This window comes from Podarcis filfolensis, assembly GCF_964270895.1.
Source record: "Podarcis filfolensis genome assembly, chromosome: 13".
Lineage (NCBI taxonomy): Eukaryota > Metazoa > Chordata > Lepidosauria > Squamata > Lacertidae > Podarcis > Podarcis filfolensis.
The window spans coordinates 41,362,731-41,373,559 of NC_139615.1; positions in this window are offsets into that span (position 1 = coordinate 41,362,731).

Genomic DNA, 10,829 nt, shown 5'->3' on the forward strand with positions numbered 1-10,829 from the left:
ATGTTGTGGGGACAGAGGATAGATGAAATTCAAGGCTAAGGAAATAGACTCCACATTCTCAGTTCAGCTGTTTGACCTTGGCATGTATATTAAAACAAAATCTCTATCATTCTCTCTCTCTCTTATGAACACACAGTTACCAGACAACCCTCCCTCCCTCTGCATTGCCTTTCATTGATCCTGGTATCAATACTATGAGAGGAGCACTGTTAACCTGGAAAGTAAGTCTTGTCCATGATTGATGGAGGCAGAGTCACTTGTCTAATTATAAATAATGCCAGTAATGATGAGGACTTTGAGCATTGATCAGTCCGTCATGTCACCTGGCTGCATAGAGGTTTGCTAATGGGGAAAGTGCGGGCGCCTCCACTCACTCTATTGAGTCAGAAACTGCTAAATCCAGATCTTATCCCCCCAAATCTCACAGGTTTTTGGCACACCCATGGAAATTCGCACACCCCAGCAAGAATCAGGCCTGCGATTCACGCAAACTTCCATCAATCCTTTGATGCCGGTCTCCTCTATTAGTGAATCTTGCATGCATATGCAAGAAATGTGAGTGTATAGCCACCCGGCACTCCAAAGACCATGTTGCAGTGCAACACCGACATCCAAAGTTTGTGTTCACCAAAAAAAAAGTGAGGTAATCTATTGCAAGCCACCCAGAGAACTTAAGTTATAGGATGGCCTATAAGTAAAAGGTAAAGGTAAAGGGACCCCTGACCATTAGGTCCAGTTGTGACCGACTCTGGGGTTGCGGCGCTCATCTCACTTTATTGGCCGAGGGAGCCGGCGTACAGCTTCCAGGTCATGTGGCCAGCAGGAGTAAGCCGCTTCTGGCGAACCAGAGCAGCGCACGGAAACGCCGTTTACCTTACCACCGGAGCGGTACCTATTTATCTATTTGAACTTTGACATGCTTTCGAACTGCTAGGTTGGCAGGAGCAGGGACCGAGCAACGGGAGCTCACCCCGTCGCAGGGATTCGAACCACCGACCTTCTGATCGGCAAGTCCTAGGCTCTGTGGTTTAACCCACAGTGCCACCCGCGTCCCTGGCCTATAAGTACTTAAGACTAAATCAACAAAAGAATCTGAATAATTTCACTGTGGATTTGACCATTCCTAAGTGGCAGCTTAGCAGACTTCTGGCCTTCTCTATACACCCCTTGACAAAAACCTCTCCTGTCCAGACTGCCTCCTTATTCCTTTGTTTATTTGAAGCATCATTTATTGCGCTTCTGAGAGACCTCATTCCACACCCAACTATCCAGCTATGGCATCTTCACCATTAAGTCTGCCTGATCTCTGTGCCAGATTTATAATTGGTCGAGGTGGGGGTTTCCCTGCTTGATTTTGTTTCTTTACATTTGCAATTAAGGCTCTTTGAAAAACAAAACCAGATTGAGGTGTCTTACCCCAGGTCCTAGGGGTTGTTCCAGTAATGACCTCTGCTCCATCCCTGTGAGGTAATCTGTGCTGAGCAAAAGCACAGATGTATTTCGATGTATTATGCTTTGTTATATTGATTCTCATTCTAATATTTTGTATTCATTCTAGTCTGGTCTGGTCTGAGCCTCTTTGGGCTTTCCTTGGGAAGGAAAACAGAGTTATTAGAAGCTGGTGAAAGGGAAGTAGAATTTGCAAACAGCACTGCATAACCTACCCGCTCACAGAAATAGCTGCATGAGAAAAGTGGCTTTGTGGCTACTTGTGTACTGAACCTCTTGGGCTTGCCAATTGGAAGGTCAGCGGTTTGAATCCCGGCGACGGGGTGAGCTCCCATCGCTCTGTCTCAGCTCCTGCCAACCTGGCAGTTCGAAAGCACACCAGTGCAAGTAGATAAATAGGTACCGCTGTGGCGAGAAGGTAAATGGAGTTTCTGTGCACTCTGGTTTCCATCATGGTGTTCCGTTGCACCAGAAGTGGTTTAGTCCTGCTGGCCACATGACCCGGAAAGCTGTCTGTGGACAAACACCGGCTCCCTCGGCCTGAAAGTGAGATGAGTGCCGCAGCCCCATAGTCACCTTTGACTGGACTTAACTGTCCAGGGGTCCTTTACTTTTTTATTTTTTACCTTGCTATCTTTATGCCCTCCTCTTGGTTTCCAACAGTCATCTAGCAGGAAAAACGATATGCTGGAAACAGACTGGTCCAGCTAGCAATTGTTATGTGTTTATGACGGCGGAACGCAGAAAATATTTGTACATTTTTGTGTGTGAAAGCATAATACATTGTGACTGGAAAACAGCTTTCAGGGCCATTGTGGATCTGAAGGAAGTACGTGCAATGAATGGCCAGATGAGAGGGTTGCAGGTTGACCCATAGCATCCAGGCCCTGACCTCCCTGTGCCTTTTGTTCTTTTATGAACAGAGCCTTTGAGTGTACAGACGAACCAGGAAAATGCAGGTTTCTGTTTATTCAGAGAAAGCCTTTATGTGTACAAGTTGTACACATGCAGACTCAGTTCACAACAACAAAGAAGTGAAGGGGGAAATAGGGCAGGATGGCCCTGTAGGTTTGATCTTTTCTTCTCTTCTACATTTTCAGCGTTTCCACTTTCCAGTCCCCAATGCCTAACCATGATGCACACAGAGGAACAGGAAGCACACCTATTCTGGAAGTGGCAAAACTAGGCTGTTACCTGACTGTTGTTTCTTGCACACAAAAAGCTCTGTCATTAAATAAACAAACAAATAAAAATTCTTCTGTGTACAAATTCAGCGATATCTTGTTGCTCAGGCCAAAGAACCAGCCTGGTCAGGAAGCTCTTATAGAGGTGGGTCAGTTATCACCATGTGATGCGCTCTGATGTATTGCTGGACACGAGGCCTGATCCTGTTGGTCGTTTCCAACTTGACAGCAGCACATGGCAATGGCGTAAGGCCCAAGCCCTGCTTGACATTCCCCCGGGCTTGTGACGTTAACGTATGAGAGTGCTGGAGGTGAAATAGTTAAACAGATTACCCAATCAGAACCCAGGGGGGTGGAGTCAAAGGGACTATAAAACCAGCTCTGGGAGGGGCGAAGGGAGGAATTCACTGGGAGTTGGGTGGTTGGTTGGAGTGGGAGTGAATTGGGATAGAATTGTGCGTAGGTTGAGTTAGGGTAGCGAAATAAGCTGAGTCAGGAACAGTTAGGGGCTAGGAAGACAAATAAATATCTGAGAGGTGGTTTAGTGAGTGAGAGCAGGTAGCGGAAGTTATAGGTCTGGATAGGCACCCCATGAATGTAATTGACCGATACCGTTTATGAAACCACACTCTTGTTAAACTGCAATAAATAAACAGAAGTTTACATTACAATTTAACCCTGACTGGACTCAGTATTGTACCAGGTAGGGCCTGGGTGGTGGCAGCGAGAAATAAAGTGGTGTAACAGGGATCAATAGATGGTGAAACGTCCGGAGATCCTGTGTGATCACCACAGGGCTCAAGACCCGGCAGTTTCCCTGGCAACCAGGGTGGTTGGGTGGGTGTTCTAGTCGGTCAACCCAACACCCTTGTGGGGACCCTCATTTACCCTTGGTCAGGGGCATAGCGTGGTTTGCCAGAGCCCAGGGCGCAGCAGTCAGTCCCTTCGCCGGCCAGCGTCTAATCCAGGGACTTTCTCCTTGCAACCAAGCCCCAACCCGGAAGCAGAGCTAAGTCAGAGAAATGCAAAGCCAGGAGCGCCACTGTGTCTCCTCGCCCTCCTGTCCTTGCAGCGAGGAACTATGGGCAATGCACATGGCTCTGGCAGTGCTTTCCTGCCTTCCTCTTCTTCCCTCCTTGATGGGCAGTGGCGGCAGCACCCTCCCTCCTTCTTGGCCATCCCAGGGGTGTGGTACGTGTGGGCATCCCTTTGCCAGCCATGGGAAGGCCGCGCCACTGCTACCAAAGCCACACAGGTCTGGCTCGGGTGCGGCTCGCCTCCCCGCGGCTCCTGCCTCGATGGAGAAACCTGTTGTGGAGGTGCCTGGTTGTGCCCCCTCAGAAATTTGCGCCTGGGCCACGGACCCCTGTCCTTCCATGCTACGCCACTGCCCCTGGTGACCTCCTTCCTCCGCAATAGCTTCTCTCTTCTTCACGTCCACCTCCCTATCTCCCACCTTCCTCAATATTTCATGCCTCCTGGCTTCTCATGCTGCGAGACAGTGATTGATCCAGTTTGGCCTCGAATAAAAACAGCTGGGATCCCGAGAGCGGCAGCGGCAGCGGCAGCCGCGTCCGTCTTGCAGCCTCGCCATCCAGATGGGTCAGTGTGCTGATGGCAAAGGCAAGAGTTAAGCCGAGAGAGAGATGTAGCAAAGCGAATTAGTGTCAAACAACTTAACCTAATCCCTGCCCACCAAAATCCTCCGGTGTGAGCAGAGCCCGCCAAACGCCGCCGTCTCCCTATTCCTCTCACATCTCCGGCAGACGGGACCAGACTTAAGTTGACGGATATAGGGGTTCTCTGCCCTTATTATGTTTAATCAAGAGAGAACAATTGACAAGGTGGACTTCTGGAAAAAATGGAGCGTCAGCTTCTGAGGGCTGGGCGTGCAGACATCCACAAACACCTCCGATGTCTCTCTCTTTAATTGCTTTACCCTGCCAGAGCGAAACTGGGCTGGCACTGCCCTCTGCTGGGGGAGCGAAGTACCGTCCGCCCCCAGACTTTCAAATTGGTTAGTTGGGGGTCGTTGACTGATTGCATGCATCCTACAGCAATTGGTGGACTAGTTCCTATTGATATGTGGAATTCTGTGTCTACAGCTATAAGGCCCTTTTTGCCTCTTTGGGGTTTTGTGGGTCGCAATGCTGTAATAATAATAATAATAATAATAATAATAATAATAATAGGAAGAAGAAGAAGAAGAAGAAGAAGAAGAAGCTGTCCTTCTGACTGGGTTGCCCCAGCCACTCTGGGCAGTGCCCAACAAAATATTAAAACACAGCAAAACATCAGCCGTTAAAAACTTCCCTGAACAGGGCTGCCTTCAGATGTCTTCTAATAGTCAAATAGTGTTTGTTTGTTTTTTATCTCCTTGACATTTGATAGGAGGGGATTCCACAGGGTGGGCACCACTACTGAAAAGACCCTCTGCCTGGTTCTCTGTAGCATCATGTCTTGCAGTGAGGAAACTGCCAGAAGGTTCTCAGATAGCCTTAACCTCCGTGAACTTCTCTAATCTTTTAAAGCCATTCAAGATGGCTACCATCACTGCCTCCCATGGAAGTGAGTTCCATAGTTTTAACTATGCACCATGTGATGAAGGGGAGGGGTGGTCCCTCTGGTGGGGGCCATATCATGCTCCTTCTGGAGTGGTTTGTCCACCTTTGCACTCAGCTCTCACCTGTGGCTCCTAGAAGCTGTCAGCATGCGATAGCAGCATCCTGGGAAGATAGCTTCAACTGGCCAGGTAAACCAGGTGAGGGCAGCTGATGGGTCTCAAACCCTGGGTGAGTTAGGGATTTCCCCTGCATGTGAAGACGGGCTCTGGAGGATTGAGTGGACAGACAAATAGTGGGTCCAAAGCTCAAGAAGGAGGTTCCTGCACATACCATAGAGCAGTATGTTTCCGAGCACACTTCAAAGTGTTGGTGCTGACCTTTAAAGCTCTAACCAGCCTCAGTCCAGTATACCTGAAGGAGCGTCTCCACCCCCATCGTTCAGCCCAGACACTGAGGTCCAGCTCTGAGAGCCTTCTGGCAGTTCCCTTGCAGTGAGAAACCAAGTTACAGGGAACCAGGCAGAGAGCCTTCTCGGTTGTGGCGCCTGCCCTGTGGAATGCCCTCCCACCAGATGTCAAAGAGAAAAAACAATTACCAGACTTTTAGAAAACATCTGCAGGCAGCCCTGTTTAGGGAAGCTTTTAATGTTTAACAGACCATTGTATTTTAACGTTTTGTTGGAAGCCGCCCAGAGTAGCTGGTGAAACCCAGCCAGATGGGTGGGGTATAAATAATAAATTATTGTTGTTGTTGTTATATAGGCAAACTAAGGCGCGGGGGCCAGATCCGGCCCAATTGCCTTCTAAATCCAGCCTGTGGACGGCCTGGGAATCAGCGCGTTTTTCTATGAATAGAATGTGTCCTTTTATTTAAAATGCATCTCTGGGTTATTTGTGGGGCCTGCCTGGTCTTTTTACATGAGTAGAATGTGTGCTTTTATTTAAAATGCATCTCTGGGTTATTTGTGGGGCATAGGAATTTGTTCATTCTCCTTCTCCCCCCCCCCAAATATAGTCCAGCCCACCATATGGTCTGAGGGACAGTGGACTGGTCCCCTGCTGAAAAAGTGTGCTGACCCCTGCCATAGAGGGACTTGAGGGGCAGATGGGGCTCGTCAACCTGGGAAGGTAGCCCAACCAGGAGAAGGAAGACTCTGATCCGAAACCTCCACTGTCTTGCGGGGTATCTTCGGGAGAAGAATAGGCTAAGGGGTAAACCCTACACAAATTCAGAGTGAAGTCCCTAAGGTGCCTTGTACGCCTCCTTCCGGCAACTCCAAGCTGGTGCCAAACATATTGCTCTGCTTTCCTTTGGACCACAACACCGAGGCTGTCCAAGACCTCCATACACACTGCCTATTAGCTTCCCATGGCTTCTTCCCAGTTTCACACTTAGCCATGTTTATAGTCCCAGCCAAACCAACTACCTTCCCTTCCCTCACAGGATTACTGGGAGCCAGTGTGGTGTAGTGGTTAAGAGGGGTAGTCTCGTAATCTGGGGAACCGGGTTCGCGTCTCTGTTCCTCCACATGCAGCTGCTGAGTGACCTTGGGCCAGTCACACTTCTCTGAAGTCTCTCAGTCCCACTCACCTCACAGAGTGTTTTTTTGTGGGGGGAGGAAGAGAAAGGAGATTGTTAGCCACTTTGAGACTCCTTAAAAAAAGGTAAAGGGACACCTGACCATTAGGTCCAGTCGTGACCAACTCTGGGGTTGCGGAGCTCATCTCGCTTTACTGGCCGAGGGAGCTGGCGTACAGCTTCTGGGTCATGTGGCTGGCATGACTAAGCCGCTTCTGGCGAACCAGAGCAGCGCACGGAAACGCCGTTTACCTTCCCGCCAGAGCGGTACCTATTTATCTACTTGCACTTTGACGTGCTTTCAAACTGCTAGGTTGGCAGGAGCTGGGACCGAACAATGGGAGCTCACCCCATCGCGGGGATTCGAACCGCCAACCTTCTGATCAGCAAGCCCTAGGCTCTGTGGTTTAACCCACAGCGCCACCTGCGTCCCTTGAGACTCCTTAGGGTAGCGATAAAGCGGTGTATCAAATCCAAACTCTTCCTCTTCTCCTCCTCCTCCTCCTCCTCCTTCTTCTTCCAAACTGGCTCTGAGAGCAAATTCTCGGTTGCCGCAGGCAATCCAGCATCAGAGACTTCGCGGCCACCAGCAAAATATAATTATAGATACTGTAACTACACACTTGAAAAAACTAAATAGCTTCAAGGAGAGACATACTTATTTGCAAACACATGTACGCTCATTAGGGAGCCAGGGTTAGCTGTTACTTCCTGTTGAAGTAGCAACCTTGGCTTGCCTCTGGAAATAATCGGCCGGCTGTCAACAATTTCCTTAATTCAGGGGTTTTTGCTGTCCTTTTGCTGCTGCAGCATGCTTTGTGAGCTCTGGGTGGGGTGCTCCAGAAATGTCACAACCGTTTCTCAGCTTTAAAGGAGAATCCGTTTGTCTCGTACAATCTTGCGCACGTGGCAGTGAAGCTTTAATGCACAGGGAAGAGAATCTTTGTAATAAACAACTGATCATCCATTTACTTACAGCAGCGAGAGTTGCAACGGCCCAGAAATTTAAAGTTTATCTTAAGAACTGTTGTAAAATTAATGAGTGCTAAAATGTCATGGGTAAGGTAAAACATAATTGCAGTGATAAATAATTGGGTAAGAGGAAAAAGATTAGAAACTGAATTACAAGTATTGAAATTAGGGGTTGCTGGAAAAGTTTAAAACAGGGATGCAGAAAAGGGAGGTATGGGGAAGTCATTGAAACAAGGTTCAAGAAAGAGAGGTTATGAAATTATATGTGTTTACATGTTTGTTTGTTTATGTGTTATGTCGTTAATTGTTAGTTGTATTGTGTTTTAATATATGTTGTAAAATCAATAAAAATCTATTATAAAAAAAAAGAGAGAGTTGCAACGGCCCAGTTCTGGAGAGATCTTGCTGGTGCTAACGTTGCATTCTGGTATTCTAAAGTTTGGGAAATGGCACTTTTAGAAAAAACCAACTTATCAGCTAAGGTTCCCGAGGGGTCAAATGAAGAGAGACAGATTCCTTTCTGTTGGGTACCATTTTATTATGTTGGTCAACCATGGGGAATGGGCTTTCCCAAGGTTTTAGTTATGATCATAATTTTTCCTTTCTGTGTCTGTCTTCCATGAACATGTAAGAGGTGCTCATATAGAGTGGTACCTCGGGTTACATACGCTTCAGGTTACAGACTCCGCTAACCCAGAAATACTGCTTCAGGTTAAGAACTTTGCTTCAAGATGAGAACAGAAATTGTGCTCTGGTGGCGCGGCGGCAGCAGGAGGCCCCATTAGCTAAAGTGGTGCTTCAGGTTAAGAACAGTTTCAGGTTAAGTACGGACCTCCGGAACGAATTAAGTACTTAACCCAAGGTACCACTGTATAGTATTATTTACATGGCGAGAATTATATACTGTAAATATATTTGGTCTTTATGCTTTTTCTCCCCTTTTCTGTAAGTAGTCATACCTCAGGTTACAGACACTTCAGGATGCATTTTTTCGGGTTACGGACCCGCCGAAACCTGGAAGTACTGGAATGGGTGTCCAGGTTTCGGCGCGCATGCACAGAAGCGCCGAATGGCAACCCACGCGTGCATCCCGCACGGATCACGTCCGCAACCCGAGTCCACTATATATCTCGTTTCTACATTGCTGGATCGATCAACTTTGCATTTGGATATGTGTTTTATCACCTTCGTGGGGAGAGACTTTGTCTGATATTCTACACGGCACTGTGCTTATTGGTGTAATCTTTTTGCATGTCTTGTTGAAAATCAATGGTTTTATTTTTTCTTCTTTAAAAAACAACAACACCCACAGCACTTGCCTACAGGAGGAGGAAAAGGAACTGGAGATTGCGTAGGGCAAAGGAAGTCCTGGTTCACTGAGCTGGAGGCTATATTCTTTTACCCTTCCAAGAACATCTGAGCCAGGCATTCTGCCTGTGATACCTGCTTACATGAAAGCTCCACTTAAGCAGTGCCTCTCCTGTGACGGGAGAGGGAAATCATGCAAATCAAATCTCCCAACCATTTGAAGCTGTCAGCTCACACATTAGTTGATGGGCAGGTGCCCCTCCATCACACACATAACAAACTATGAGAGAGCCATCGCCAAGGCATGAATCAGGATAAACTCAGGCAAAATTGTTGGACTTGGCGGAGACAGCTGAGCTAATATGTCTGATAAAGAGAAAAAGCATTACTACCTTTGCTGAAGGGCTGGAAATTTCTTATGCTTTTCGCGTGAAAGAGAAAATGATCTTGTAATATCTGGATTTGAAAATTGAAAAAAAATACTGGTTCATAGAAGATAGAATGGTTGGATCTTAAAGAATGAATATAATATTCATTCTACAGAGAGCCAGAAGTCCTTTTATTTTGCTCTTATCTTTCTTTGGCTTTTTCATTCTTTTCCTTCTCTCTTGCTTTCTCCTTCTTCAGATTTCTCCTTTTCTTGTATTTTCTTTCTCTTTAGATTAAGTGGCTGTATATATTATAAACAGATACTTTGTAATGGGTGTGTGTTTCTGTATACCTTTGAATAAGAATCAATGATTTATTTCTTTTTAAAGGACACAGGCAAGAAGCAAGGAGGGACATTGAGAGGTGAATGAGAGAGGAGCATTTGAAGCTGGGTAGAGATTTTCTACTTTTGTGTGTTGGAAATTACCAAACAAAATATTGGATGCAAGCCTCCGGCCATGTACGGATGACATCTGCCTTCTGCTTTTTGCTTGTGGAAGTGGAGGCATCGATATCGAAAGGATGTGAAACCCAGCCAGCCTCGGAGCAATTCCGTTTCTGTCAACTTCCTCAAAGCACTCCAACAAAGCAGGCATCCGTTTCACAGGAGAAAGTCCCGGTGGAACTGTGACCTGTAATCGGAGCTGGTTGAAGAAGATAAAATGGCCGACAACCTTTAGGAGCAATGGTTGCGGGTGGCGCTGTGGGTTAAACCACTGAGCCTCTTGGGCTTGCCGATCAGAAGGTCGGTGGTTCGAATCCCCGCGACAGAGTGAGCTCCCGTTGCTCGGTCTCTGCTCCTGCCAACCTAGCAGTTCGAAAGCACGTCAAAGTGCAAGTAGATAAATAGGTACTGCTGTGGCGGGAAGGTAAACAGCATTTCCGTGCGCTGCTCTGGTTCGCCAGAAGCAGCTTAGTCATGCTGGCCACATGACCTGGAAGCTGTACGCTGGCTCCCTCGGCCAATAAAGCGAGATGAGCGCTGCAACCCCAGAGTCAGCCACGACTGGACCTAATGGCCAGGGGTCCCTTTAGCTCTCTCTCTCTCTGTGTGTGTATACACACACACACACACACACACACACACACACCGTATTTTTCACTCTATAAGACACACCAGACCATAAGACGCACCTAGTTTTTGGAGGAGGAAAACAAGAAAAAATAATATTCTGAATCTCAGAAGCCAGAACAGCAAGAGAGATCCATGCGCAGCGATCCCTCTTGCTGTTCTGGCTTCTGCGATAGCTGCGCAGCCTGTCTTCACTCCATAAGACGCACACACATTTCCCCTTACTTTTTGGGAGGGAAAAGGTGAGTCTTATAGAGCAAAAAATACGGTATA